Source organism: Pinus tabuliformis, chromosome J, assembly GCF_031772625.1.
Source record: "Pinus tabuliformis cultivar Carrire ecotype Pingquan chromosome J, CPIR1, whole genome shotgun sequence".
NCBI classification, from domain to species: Eukaryota; Viridiplantae; Streptophyta; class Pinopsida; order Pinales; family Pinaceae; genus Pinus; species Pinus tabuliformis.
Window position 1 is genome coordinate 382,837,431 of NC_142295.1, and position 12,465 is coordinate 382,849,895.

Here is a 12,465-nt window from a genome sequence, read left to right on the forward strand (position 1 = left end):
ATGCATGAATATAACCATTTTGTGGCATATATTGCTCTAATAGCTATGTTTGCTTCCTCCGATGGCTCTGATAGCTCTGATTGCTTCCTCCAATGGCTCTGTCTGCTCTTTGCTTTGTTTGATCCTCTAATGGCTCTGTCTGCTCCTCTTGGCTCCTCCGATAGCTCTGTTTGCTCCTCTGATGGCTCTGTTTGCTCCTCTTGTCTCCTCGAATATTGCCATACTGACATCAATGACAATCTATGTCAACACTTACATGCTTTGTTTGCTTGTTGGTTTGCTTGCTTGTTTGTTTACTTGTTTCACTTTCATTTTCGCTTCTGCTCTTGCTTTTCTTTGTTGTTTGTTTCCTTCATTCGTAGGTTAGTTTGCATGAAACCATGTGTGACTCATGAAACAAGCTGGGTAAAGTACAAGAGGGTTTTTACAGCGATGACTACTTGGTTATTTTTCATCTTGCCTCTGTATGATGAGCTTGTTACTCTTAGGTCCATGATACGTTGAAGGAAAATACGAACTATTCAATGTGAACCTTGGTGAAAACACAACGCTTGTGCGCTAACTAGTGTCACCTTCTCTAGTCAATTGTTTTTGGGTTAACCCTTGTCAGCTCAGTCAAGTAGATTAAGGTGAGGGGGAAAACCTTAACAAGCACGTCAAAGATACAATAAACTACTTCTCTACTGGAACAACCTCTTCTGCTCTCAATATGTCAGGATCCCTTTTCCACCTTTGAAATGAATAAGTGCCATGCACAGTGAAAATGAAAAATGAAAAAAATGAAAAGTCAAAAAATTCAAAATTAAAAATGAATAAGGCAAAAGAAGAGAAAGGCTTCCTGCACAGGGAGGTGATGCAAGTAACTCTGCCGAGGTACTGACCAGGCTCGCTGGCAGCGGAGCCATGCTTGTGTTCCTATGTGACTCCACTAGGGTATTGTCTAGGCCTGCTCGCAATGGAGCAACACCAGATATGAAACTAAGACTTTGACGACTATACTGTTTCTGCACCTATATAGCTCTCAACCCCAATCGAAACAACTGTGTTTCCTTGGCTTGGAATGTGTGTCAATCGAACAAGGGCTTGGTAGATGCTACATCTTACAATCAAGTTAGTGTAAAACCAAGATGAGCTAAGAACTGAACAATACTTATGGAGGTGTTAGACTTGCTTTTCACGAACAAGGTCTATACAGAGAGTTGGAGTTCTACTAGTGTGTCGTTAAGTGTTGTAACGGATACAACCACCCTCCAAAATTTTGCCTTAGCATGTTTTGGAGCCTCCATACCAACCTTACACATTAGCTTGCCTTGCTTCGTCAAGTCCTCAAGCTTCAGTGTCTTTCTTGCTCAAAGGCAGCCTGTTGATCACAGTTTGATCTTTTCCCTTCACAGGCTGCTCACCCGGACTTGGTCCAGCTGCAGGCTAAGTAGCTTCCTAGTGAAATTTGTGCATTTCTAGAGGGAAACTAGCCTTTCCCTCTAGGAATTGCGCAATTCCCTCTAACAGCTTGCTGGGCTCCAGGATTGCGCAATCCTGCCAACCAACCCTCCCAGCAGGAATTGCGTAATTTTTCCCATCAACAGGCAGTTCAGCCCAGGATTTGCGCAAATTTGGGTAGCAGTCAGTTGTTGGGCCTAGAAATTGTGCAATCCCCTTGGGAAGTCAGCCCAACTTACAGTCAGGAATGCACATTTTTCCCAAGCAGTTGAGCACTGGCATGCATGGACAGTCTAGTTGACCAGTTCCACCCGGGACCGAGGAAACTTGACTTGCATGCATGCATGACTTGATCTTCCCGGAATAGTAAGAGGAAACATGCAAAAGGCATCCCATGATTTAGGGAGCTATTTTTAGCAGCCGGGGGTTACATGCAAAGTTGTTTTAGAAGTTTCCCTCCAAGTGTCGCTTTTTCCTAGATTTGTGGCATGCGCATCTTGAGACCAAACTTAGTTATTCGATGCATTAGAGCTCATTCATTCACATTGATATTGGAGCTTTGACATCCCACAGCACATCTAGGACTCTTCGACACATCCGGCTCAGCTATTCATGGGTAAGTGGCCTCAACTTGTATTTTTCATCATTTCTGTCGTTTATTTGTGTATTCACTTGTGTGAGTGTTATTTTCTTGATTTCTTTGAACGCCTGTTGTCGTTTACATATATTCTAGCTTGTCATAGCTCTGTTTCAATTTTCGTTGCTATCTCACTGTTGTTGCATGCATGAAACTGTTTTGCACGGACGTTCGCCCAACTAGTGAATTGCCTCACCCGCATGCATGTTGATCTATTTTCTCAATCCTCCATTCATGTTTTGCATGCACTGTTTATCACTTCTACTATCACTTAGTGTCTCCATGCATTTATCGACTTACTTGCTTATAGTTGCCTGTCAGCGAATCGGGCCAACCTTGGCCCAGTCTCTACCTTCACTAAGGATGCATTGCACAATCTGGATAAGGAAGGCTCACCTTCCCCTCCAGATTTGCACATTCTGGCCCAACACTAGCCTCATGGACTGAATTATGAATTTCTAGAGGTTAGTGGCTACTTGGCCCAAAAATTTGCGCAAATTTGTCCTTGGGTCAGCAGTCTTTCCCAGCTGGAATTGCGCATTCCACAATCCCAGCATCCAACTGCCTAACTGGATTGTGCATTTTGCAATTCCAGCAGTCAGTTAGCCTCCTAGCAGCTCGGGTTGTGCCTTGTGCAGTCTTGGTAGCCGGTCTCCCGACCTCCAGGCCGAAATCATGCAACCTTCACGATCATTCACCCAGGTATGTTGCAGGTCAGTTCTCATGTTCATTTTGGGTTTCGACTAATATATTTCTTGCTATGAGTGTTGCCATGTCTCCAGTTATCACATGTGTTCATCTACCTCTCAATAGTACAAGTACAATGGTTTCCAAGAGAGAAGAGATGAAGACATTGTTCAGAGCACGCTTAGGGATGCAGTCGATCAAGTGTCAATGGGCTTACCTACTCACAAAGACATCAAGTTGTTCATGGACAAGGACATCAAGCAGGAGCATCGCAACGATCAACATCATGAACAACAGCTGAAGGTAGCATACCGAAAGTACCGAATGCAGCGAATGCAACAAACACAACAGATCCAAGAGGAAGTTTGTTGACAACATAGAGGCGGATCAAAGTTGCAAGATCAAGAAGATCCAATAATAATGAAAGCAACTTTGGAGACTCATACTATGAAGTGACGACGCCACATGAATATTACGCAAAGGAAGAAGATGGAACAAAGAAGGAATTGCATGTGCTGAAGCAACAACTCAGGAAGAACGTGAAGTTGCATAGACTATCCAATGAGTTGCAGCAAGAATAGGAACAACAATAGGTGCAACATGTACTCACGGAGGAAACTGCGCTAGTACAAGTTAAGGATCCATCCCAACAATGGACACAAAGCAAACATGGTGAACAATGTTGTTTATCGCATGCAAAGGATCGAGCAGCATGCATGTCGTTGAGTGCACACATGCAAACTGACCCATTCAACACACTCACCTAGGCGAAGACATGAAACAAGTCCAATTGGGGCTGAACATGCACTTCGGCAAGTTGATGGGCATTACCACCAACACACACTTGAAGATCAACATGGACACTGTGCATCAATGTGTTGCTGGTTCAACCGTACCCAAGAAGTCCATGCGCATATTAGCAGACGAGTTGGATGAAGGGGCCAAACCAATGCACCGGTTGCAACAGAGGCAAGAGTTCGCTTCAGCAAAATGTCACCATGAGGTGCATGCACACCATCACGGATGACCAAGCTTGGCATCAACTCACCAGCTTCACCATTACAAGCATGTCAAAGATTTGGTCTCACCACAGAGGACCGAGTGTCAGTGATGTCTTGCAAGGCTTGCTTAAGCCATGATGTCTCACATGAGTACATGTGCATTGTAATGTTGAGTCATGTCAAGTGTAAGTCGAGTGTCAACAATTGGATGTAACAGTCATAAAGTAGGTGAAGAGTCATGAGGGTAGTTGAACTGTCATAAAGGGGAATGTCAAGGGTCACCCCACCCTTTTCTATAAATATTCCCACATAACTCAATGTATGGGCTTTTGGTCAGCCAAGCTTCTACTAAGATTATCATGAAGAAGACTTAGACAATATTGTAATGTGCCTTGCATTCTCCACTGCACGGAGCTAGTACATCTCTTTGGAGGAGCACGTAGATGTGGCTATAACATTCTATTGATAGGGATAGCAAGTTTACATGGTGTATTGTATGATTGTGACTTAAACTTCTTTATATAATACAAGCCAACACATTTTCATGCATATGTTGTTATTGTAGTTGGACTGCTCTGGTTGCCTTAATGATATATGTTATTTAACTTATGTACTTGTGTATGAACTGATTCACATGCAATTATATGAATCTTGTTGTTAATGTGTTTCATATGTTGTTAATGTTGTCACCATCCGTGTCGACTGCTCTGCCGGACACCAGACAGACCTTTCTCTGAACCTTGTTATATCAACTGTCACACTCGTCTCGGACTGATCCATGAGTTCTGTTCAGGTTATCTTACCTTGTATGTTGGGACTGTCGCATCCGTGTCGACTACTCTACCAGAAGCTGTGCATGTCCTTTGTGTGGTGTGTTCCTAGCAGAGTTGGGACTGATCCCTTTCAACCTGGAACTCACTTTCACCTTCCTCCCCCCTTTGAAGTGTTGGAACCTCTCATACTCATTCCTTGACTCACTGCATCAGTCACACCCTTGCTATTGACAGAGTTATCTTACTTGCCTCTATGTGAAATTGCGGTCAAGGCATTACCTTATGACCCACTGCTGGGACTCCTACACCAAACGGTCTAAGGTCTAATTGGGACTTCTTACCAGGGAGATCCCCTTGACATGTTGGTGGGTCCAGCACCGTCAACAGTTCCTTGTGTTTTGATGGTTGCATGTTATTGCATGTGTTTCTATCGTGTGTTTTCCTTTCTGCGGAATAATAGAAGGCATTTATGTCTCTTGATTTCAGTTCGATTTCATTAGCACTAGCAAATTTCTTGAAATTTCTACACTTAAGTGACTCAGATAATTGTAACTATTTTTATTTTAAATTAAATTAATTTTTTGGAGTTTCATGGAAGTTGTTATGTTTGGGTTACTAAGAATGCTTGTAATGACGAGTTGAAACAATGCATAATTTTGCTTGGTTTTGAGCAATTATTTCTTTTATAAATAAATGGTGTATATAGAAGTATTCTTTGAAGTATGAACTACATGTGATAGTTGTGAAATGTGTGGTTTAATGAAGTAGAATCTTTAAGCTGAATTGAGCTTTAAGGCTCTTTGTGTATGTTGTTTATGTGTCTGGCCTTTACCAACCCAATTGTTGGATGGATCAATGGTGTTGTATCCCTAGGAATTGGATACTTTATTTCCTCTAGAGATAAGATATATTGCTAGCCTCTCTATTTGCAAGAGTTTAGAGTTGGAGGTGTTAGGTTTGCAATCTCAAAGGAGTGAGAAGAATCTCATTTAATTGGATGAATTTATGGATTTCGACATTGGCCATCTCTTTGTCGTATTTTGGGAAGTCGCTTGGTTGTGGGCATTATTTTTTAATGTTATTATAGGTTGTTGAGGATTTTTGAGCCTTTAGAATTATCTGTACAAGTTTCTTCCCTTTTGGAGTCAATTTCAGTCCTCGAAACAGGTCTTAAAACTTAACCTAAGTTTTAGAAATTTGATAATTGCTTAGTGGAAGTTAGGAAATTTTTGGATTTTTTGGCCCAACCTCTAGTCATATGGCCCGGCATGAGCCGTGAGTGTGGGCTAAAAAAATGGATAAAGGAGTGGAAATGTAACACCCTCCTCCCACATTTACCCAAGCTAATTGGTATGCTAGGGTAAACATGTGACAAGAGGCTACTATGATGTGATTCAACTCCCTATGTACAATTAAGGAAGTGGAACCGACAAAACAAAATCTTCCTGATCTTCCACACATGCTACAGAACCTTCAAGAGCCAACGAACCTTTCCAGGTGACCAAACCCTGAGACAACTTGACATTTTACTGATTTGGACCCTTAGCCGCTTCCATGACAATCCATGCATGCGACTGAGGCCTTCTAGTCACTCCCACAATAAGGCATTCCAATGACTGTGGAATTTTTCAGCTAGTTTTGAGCCAACAACCTTGGATTTTGAGCCACTTTTTCATGGCTAGGTCCCATGCAACTACCCAAAACTTCATGAAACTTCCAAAAATGATAAATAAAAATGAAATAAGGCTATTGATGCAATCATCGGTACAAGTATTTGATCTAACCCCTACTAGTCATGACAAGAATTTCGTCAAACACGTAATAAATATGTAATCTACATGTCATAATAAAAAATCTGAGCATAGGGGTCTCATATTTATTAGAAATCCGTAAAGAAGCATTGTTGCCTTGTCAAAATAGATGCGTTATAATCTATTAGGTCATATATTCATTTTCCAATGAAAACATGATGAGAGCCATACATCAAGTTTGTCATAAAACATATTCATAACCAACATAATAAAAAGGACATAATAGCCATAAGAATCACATATGAACCAATACATTTACACATGAAATACCAAGGAGAAGGAGCTTTTATTAATGAATGCATAAGCCAACTAGGTTTGGGACTTCCACGAACCACCCGACCATAGATTAGGCTGAACCAAATATTTCTTTCAATGAATCACCCTCGTGCCATTTTCCAAGCATGAATGTGGGACTCAGAACAAAACCAATCAGGGCTTCCTTAGGCTTTACCATATATCCCACCAAGGGATTCCTAGGCTCGAACCCTCATCAATACAACTAGGGGGTACTGTAATCCCCACTAGATCACTAGGCCTTTAACAAGCATGGATGCCTCTGGATCTCTCCACCTAAACCGTGAGGAATTTTTCCATCTCAACCTCTCAGAGTTACCACGTATCTCGCCATTACTGATCAAGGGATTCCTGGGCCTACGAGGTCACCAACCTTTGGGCTTTACCGTGTATCCCGTCATTATCGGTCAAGGGATTCCTAGGCCCAATCAAGGGTACTCACCTTTGAGCTTTATTGTGTATCCCTCCATTACCGGTTAAGGAATTTGTAGGCTCAATTGAAGTGTTCACAACCAGTCTTTACCAGATATCATATCCCGAGATGCCTAGGCCTTATGAATAATCTTGAGACCTCTACGCTCAGCTTCAAATCCATCCAACAATTGAGCTCAACAAAATACAAGAGAAACCACCACACCATGGCTATTCGAAAATGACAAGGCAAGGCTGAAAATCACTGTCACCCCTGGGAAAACCCATGCCAATGACAAAAAGAGAACCAAATACACACATGCATATGCCATGTATGCCACATCTAGCAAGAAAATGAAACATGCAAATGCTATGGCCCATGCCTACTCTAGAAATCTCTCTGGGTGTAGTTTTTTTATGGCCTAAGGTTAAATGTTATGTATTTTTTATGGCCCATTGTCGATATTAGGTTAAATTTGACTAAGTCTAGTTTTGATAAGATAATTGATGGGTTTACAGTTGAATTAAAGACCACGTGTTTTCTTACACCATGATATTTGTGCTACTGGACATGTCAACTTTATTGTAAGTTGTGTAGTAACCCATGTTATTCATTGTAATGAACTCGTTGATTATATTGTAAATTTTGTAACTGTGCAATCCATGGTATTTCTTGTAATGAAATTATCAACTATAATGTAAGTTGGGTGGTAACTCACTAACTATAATATAAACAATTGCTACGACTCAATCAATTTTAACCTATTTGTTGTGCCTAGAGGCACTCTCCAGGTAAGGACATACAAATGAATGTAAAAATATAATATAATATAAATAAATAAATTTAATAATTATAATTTTTTATTTTTAATAATTATTAATAGTTAAACCAGCCTAGATCCATCTTAACGTTGGATCTATCAAGCATCGAGAAGGATAAAATCTCTCGAGGTGCAAACATTTCCTCAAGTTTTGCACTTAGAAAAGAGGTTTGCACCTTGAGATATTAAATCCTTCTCGACGCTTGATAGATCTAGAGTTAAGATGGATCTAGGTTGGTTCTAATCAACAATGTTAATCTTGAATTTTTTTTAGTCAAAATGTCAATCGATAATCACCTTTGTAACATCATCCAAGATGAAAATGTATAAAAATGATGTTGTAATTGTATTGTTAAAATTATTCATTAGATATTTCATAAAAATAGTTAAAAATATTCTCTCTCTCTCTCTCTCTCTCACAAACACACACATATATAATTTATTAATAATAATAAAATATTCAAAACATAATTAAAAATAATAATAATAATAATAAATAAGATATAAAAGTAATAAAAAAATTAAGATATACAACTATTTCTCACCAATGTTGGATATTTTTCTAATTCTATGTTAACAAGTGTTTAATTCAGATCCCACCCTATGAGGTGCACTATTTTACACTAATGTGTTTACTAGGGATGCCATCAACAAATATGGAGAAGAATCGCTTGGGTTTCGCTATGAGGTTTGCTTTGGAAAAAATAATAAATATGATAAATAAATGTTAAAGGGGACTTAATTCGTTGGTACCACTCCCTACCAACAAGATTCCATATCAATCAATTCACCACCATTTTTGTCAAGTTCAAGTGGTTTCTTCATCTCCAAGATAGCAAGACAAAAAGTAAGTAATTTATCATTATGTTGCGTAAGAGGAGACCAATTGTGCATCCACTCTTGCCTTTCTTTGACCATATGGCCCAGGGCCTAATACATGCCCAAACCCTTGCCATTTGACATTGCATGGAGTAGGGTGACTGTGTAGGAGACACATTAGGTGGCTCCCTACTCATATTAAAGAAATAAGCCTCCCTATAAATCAAGTCAATGTTGCAATTATCCCATTTACCAATTTTATGTCCCTAAATAGTGATCTCCAAGGGCAGACTCATATATATTGGAGTGTTTTCTGTTGCTTTTGTAGCTTGGGAGGTACACCAAGCCTTGAGGATCAAAGGTTTGGAGGAAGGACCTCTACAAGTGGATTTGTGGGCTTGAAACCAAAGTTTGGGGTTTTGCACCCATCGATGTTTCAAACAAAACCATGGAGAAAATTGGACATGTGATGGATGGAGATGATAGAGGATGTTGAGATGAATCCAACACAATGAAAATCATCGAAATCCGACATGTAGAAATGGAAATATGAATTTTTGAAGTATAGTGTGGGTGAAGAAGCCTACCAGTTAAGGTCAACTTAGCTTGGAGGTGCCCTTTAGGGTTGTTCGCTGGCACCCACATAAAAGCTATAAAAAGAGGAGAAGTGTGAGGACATTTCACACATCCAAGGTGCAATCCACATCAAAGAAGAGCTTTGAAATAGGGAAACAAAGGAGGCAACTAGGATGCAATTGTTTGAGCACGAGTTTTGAGGGAGGACACTTTTGTTGAATGTGTGAATTTCTGAGTAGCAGCGCTGCAAATCTGAGACACCTTGCATGAAGGCAAGAAGGATGGTTTTAGGGTTTTTCATCTCTTGAAAAAGTGTGAGTTTCCTTGCAAGTCTAGCCGCAGTGAAAAGGTATGTTTTGTGCATGTTTTCTGTGTGGGTTATTTATGTTCATTAGGTTGTAGTGAGGTGTTTCTACAGCTCTGTGGGGGGGAAATATTTGAGGGGGTTGAGAGGCCTAGGGGATCCTCCTAACCCAACAGAAACTATCTCAAGGGACAACACAGTTGGATAGAGCCTTTCTCCATGTGTTAGGCTTGTTTCATGAGTATTGGTATGGGCATTGTGGTGTTTGATCTTAGTGTTGTTGAGTATCTTGTGGAGATTCCTAAGGCCTACAACAACACCTTGGATTCCTAGGAAACAACAGTGAAAGGAAGTGACCAGATTGGGGAAGGATACACAATGTTTGGGGCAGTGGTTTAGGGTTGGTGTGTGCCTTAACCAGTCTCGTATATGCGCATAAATCGAGGTGAAGAAGGCAGTTGCAAATGTCACCTTGTTGATGGATGGATGCCAGTGAATGAAGATCCTAGGAGAGGACATATTGAGAAGTTTGTTGGCAGCCAAGAGGAGGGTTTCCTAGGTGTGAGGATGCCCTAGCCAGAGGCAGATGCTACAACAAGGATTGGTCACTTGTGGTCTGTTGGAGGGTAGCGTGAGAGTGGACCAAGTGTGGATATTGGATTGGGCATTTATGGTTTGTTGGAGGACAATGTAATAATGCCCAATTTGGAGCCCTGTGTGCACCATCTTCATGGAATTAGGTGGTTTCTAGAGTGGAAGTTGTTGAGATCAAGGTTTGATGAGCCAGAGGAGCAGTTGAGAGACCCATGTTCATTATGGGAGATGGACATATTACGGTTATAGGTGGAAGTCCTCCATGCCATATGTTGGTCTTCATTGGAGCAGTGCAAGAAGACCATAGTGGGCTAAAGTCCCTAAGTAGTTGAGGAGTAGGAGTGGGCAGATTGAGAGTTGTTCACAAACGGAGTTGTGAACAACACAACAAGAGTCTCGATGTGTTGTGCCCTTGACGGACTAAGACACAACAAGTGAGAATATTTGATAGTCGAGGTTCAGAGACCAAATGGACTTGGATATTTGATAGAGATAGTGTTGTAGATTGGGAGCTGAAGGACTGGACAGGTATAAGGTATGACCGAGAGGAGCTAAGAGATCATGCGACAACCAGATGGTAAAAGTATCTTGTTGAGGGTAGATTGGTTGTTGATGGATTGACACCAAGCCACAATTTTGTATTCTTGCACTAGTGGATAATTGAGGGCCATTATCCCTGGTACAGGAGCCCTACACTGTGGTATTATTTAGTCTGATTAATATAATGAAGTCGGGTTGAAAATTGTAAAAAGTTGTATATATTTTGTGCATTAATAGATTTACTTTTGTATATTCCATTGTGCAAATTAGTTTCATTGTGATTCTTGGTTTAGTAGCGCTAGTGATTTAAGATTCTATCCCAAACACCGAGGTCATGGAAAAACAACATGGTATCAGAGCGTGTCTAAGCGACTTTGTGGGACAGTAAATGAGAGTGTGCACAACGAAGAAACTCAGAGGGAGTTGTGGGTGTCTATATCATGGAGTAGAGGGTTCAACTAAAGACATGGAGAAGTGGTCTTCCCAGATTACATGGCGAGATGGGCTGGGACTTCTGGTAGATCGGTGGTGAACTTAGTGCACTTCAGTATGTTGTGTGGAAGTTTGCGGATAATGGACTTCCTATGTCTTGTCATGGATGGTTGGGACAACTTGAGGACTTCTTTGGCTTGGACGAGATTAGGTTGATTGAGATGGATTCATGTGATGCAGTACAGATTGGCACGCTAGAGTCTTCATCGGATCATGATGTTGCATATCCGAGATTGGATGGATTTGCATGAGTGGTATTTGATCCACGAGGATGAGTGCTTGTAGGACTGATCCAGTGGAGATCGTGTAGGCTCAGAGGGAGTCTAGCCTCAGAGGAAGCAACCCTATGGAGGTTTGGGATCTTTAGGTTCAGATGTGATGAGGTAGAGGCACTACTGATATTGTCGGGTTAATTCTACATATCATGCTGCAATGATGGACACCATATGAGCTAATGTCATCATATGATGATGGTTACTTCCTATCCTTAGAAGTACCTCCCTCACTAAGAGGGAGTGTTGATTTTTGTAGCTTGGGAGGTACTTCAAGCCTTGAGGATCAAGTGTTTGGAGGACGGAGCTCTACAAGTGGATTTGTTGGCTTGAGACCCAAGCTTGGGGTTTTTCACCCATTGATGTTTAGGACAAAACCATGGAGAAAATTGGACATGTGATGGATGTAGACTATGTTGCAGGAAACGTGGCATAGAGGTAAACGCGTTTGGTACAGCCGTGAAACGCATTTCTGGCCGTACTGCCACGTTTCCCGAAACGGAAACGTGGCCAGTACGGCCGGAAACGCGTTTCAGGGCCGTACGACCCACGTTTCCTCATTAACTTGTGTTTTTTTAATTTGTTTTTTAATTTACTTTTAGGGTATGTTAGTGATTTCTAGATGTGTGTCTAAAGTTATAAAAGTGAATTGCAGTTCATCAGGAAGTTTGAGGCATATGCAGTTCATAGTAATGTTCAATTCTTAAAGTTCATCCTTTTACTTAAATTTTTAACATTACCATGAAATGACTCAGGATGTTTGAGAGTGGTTTCGCCCTCATTGGATTTCATATGGAGAAAGTAGAATTTTAGATCTCACTCAAAATCCAGCAGACTTATTTGTTTTTCAGGATTTCAGGATTGGGGGATTGCAATGTTTCCATTGGATTTTATCATGTACTAAGGTATGGAACTTGTATTTAATCAAGAGAATCAAGCCCTCTATGAAGGGGAAACTCCCAATAATCAAGATCATGTAGGGTACTAGGGTAT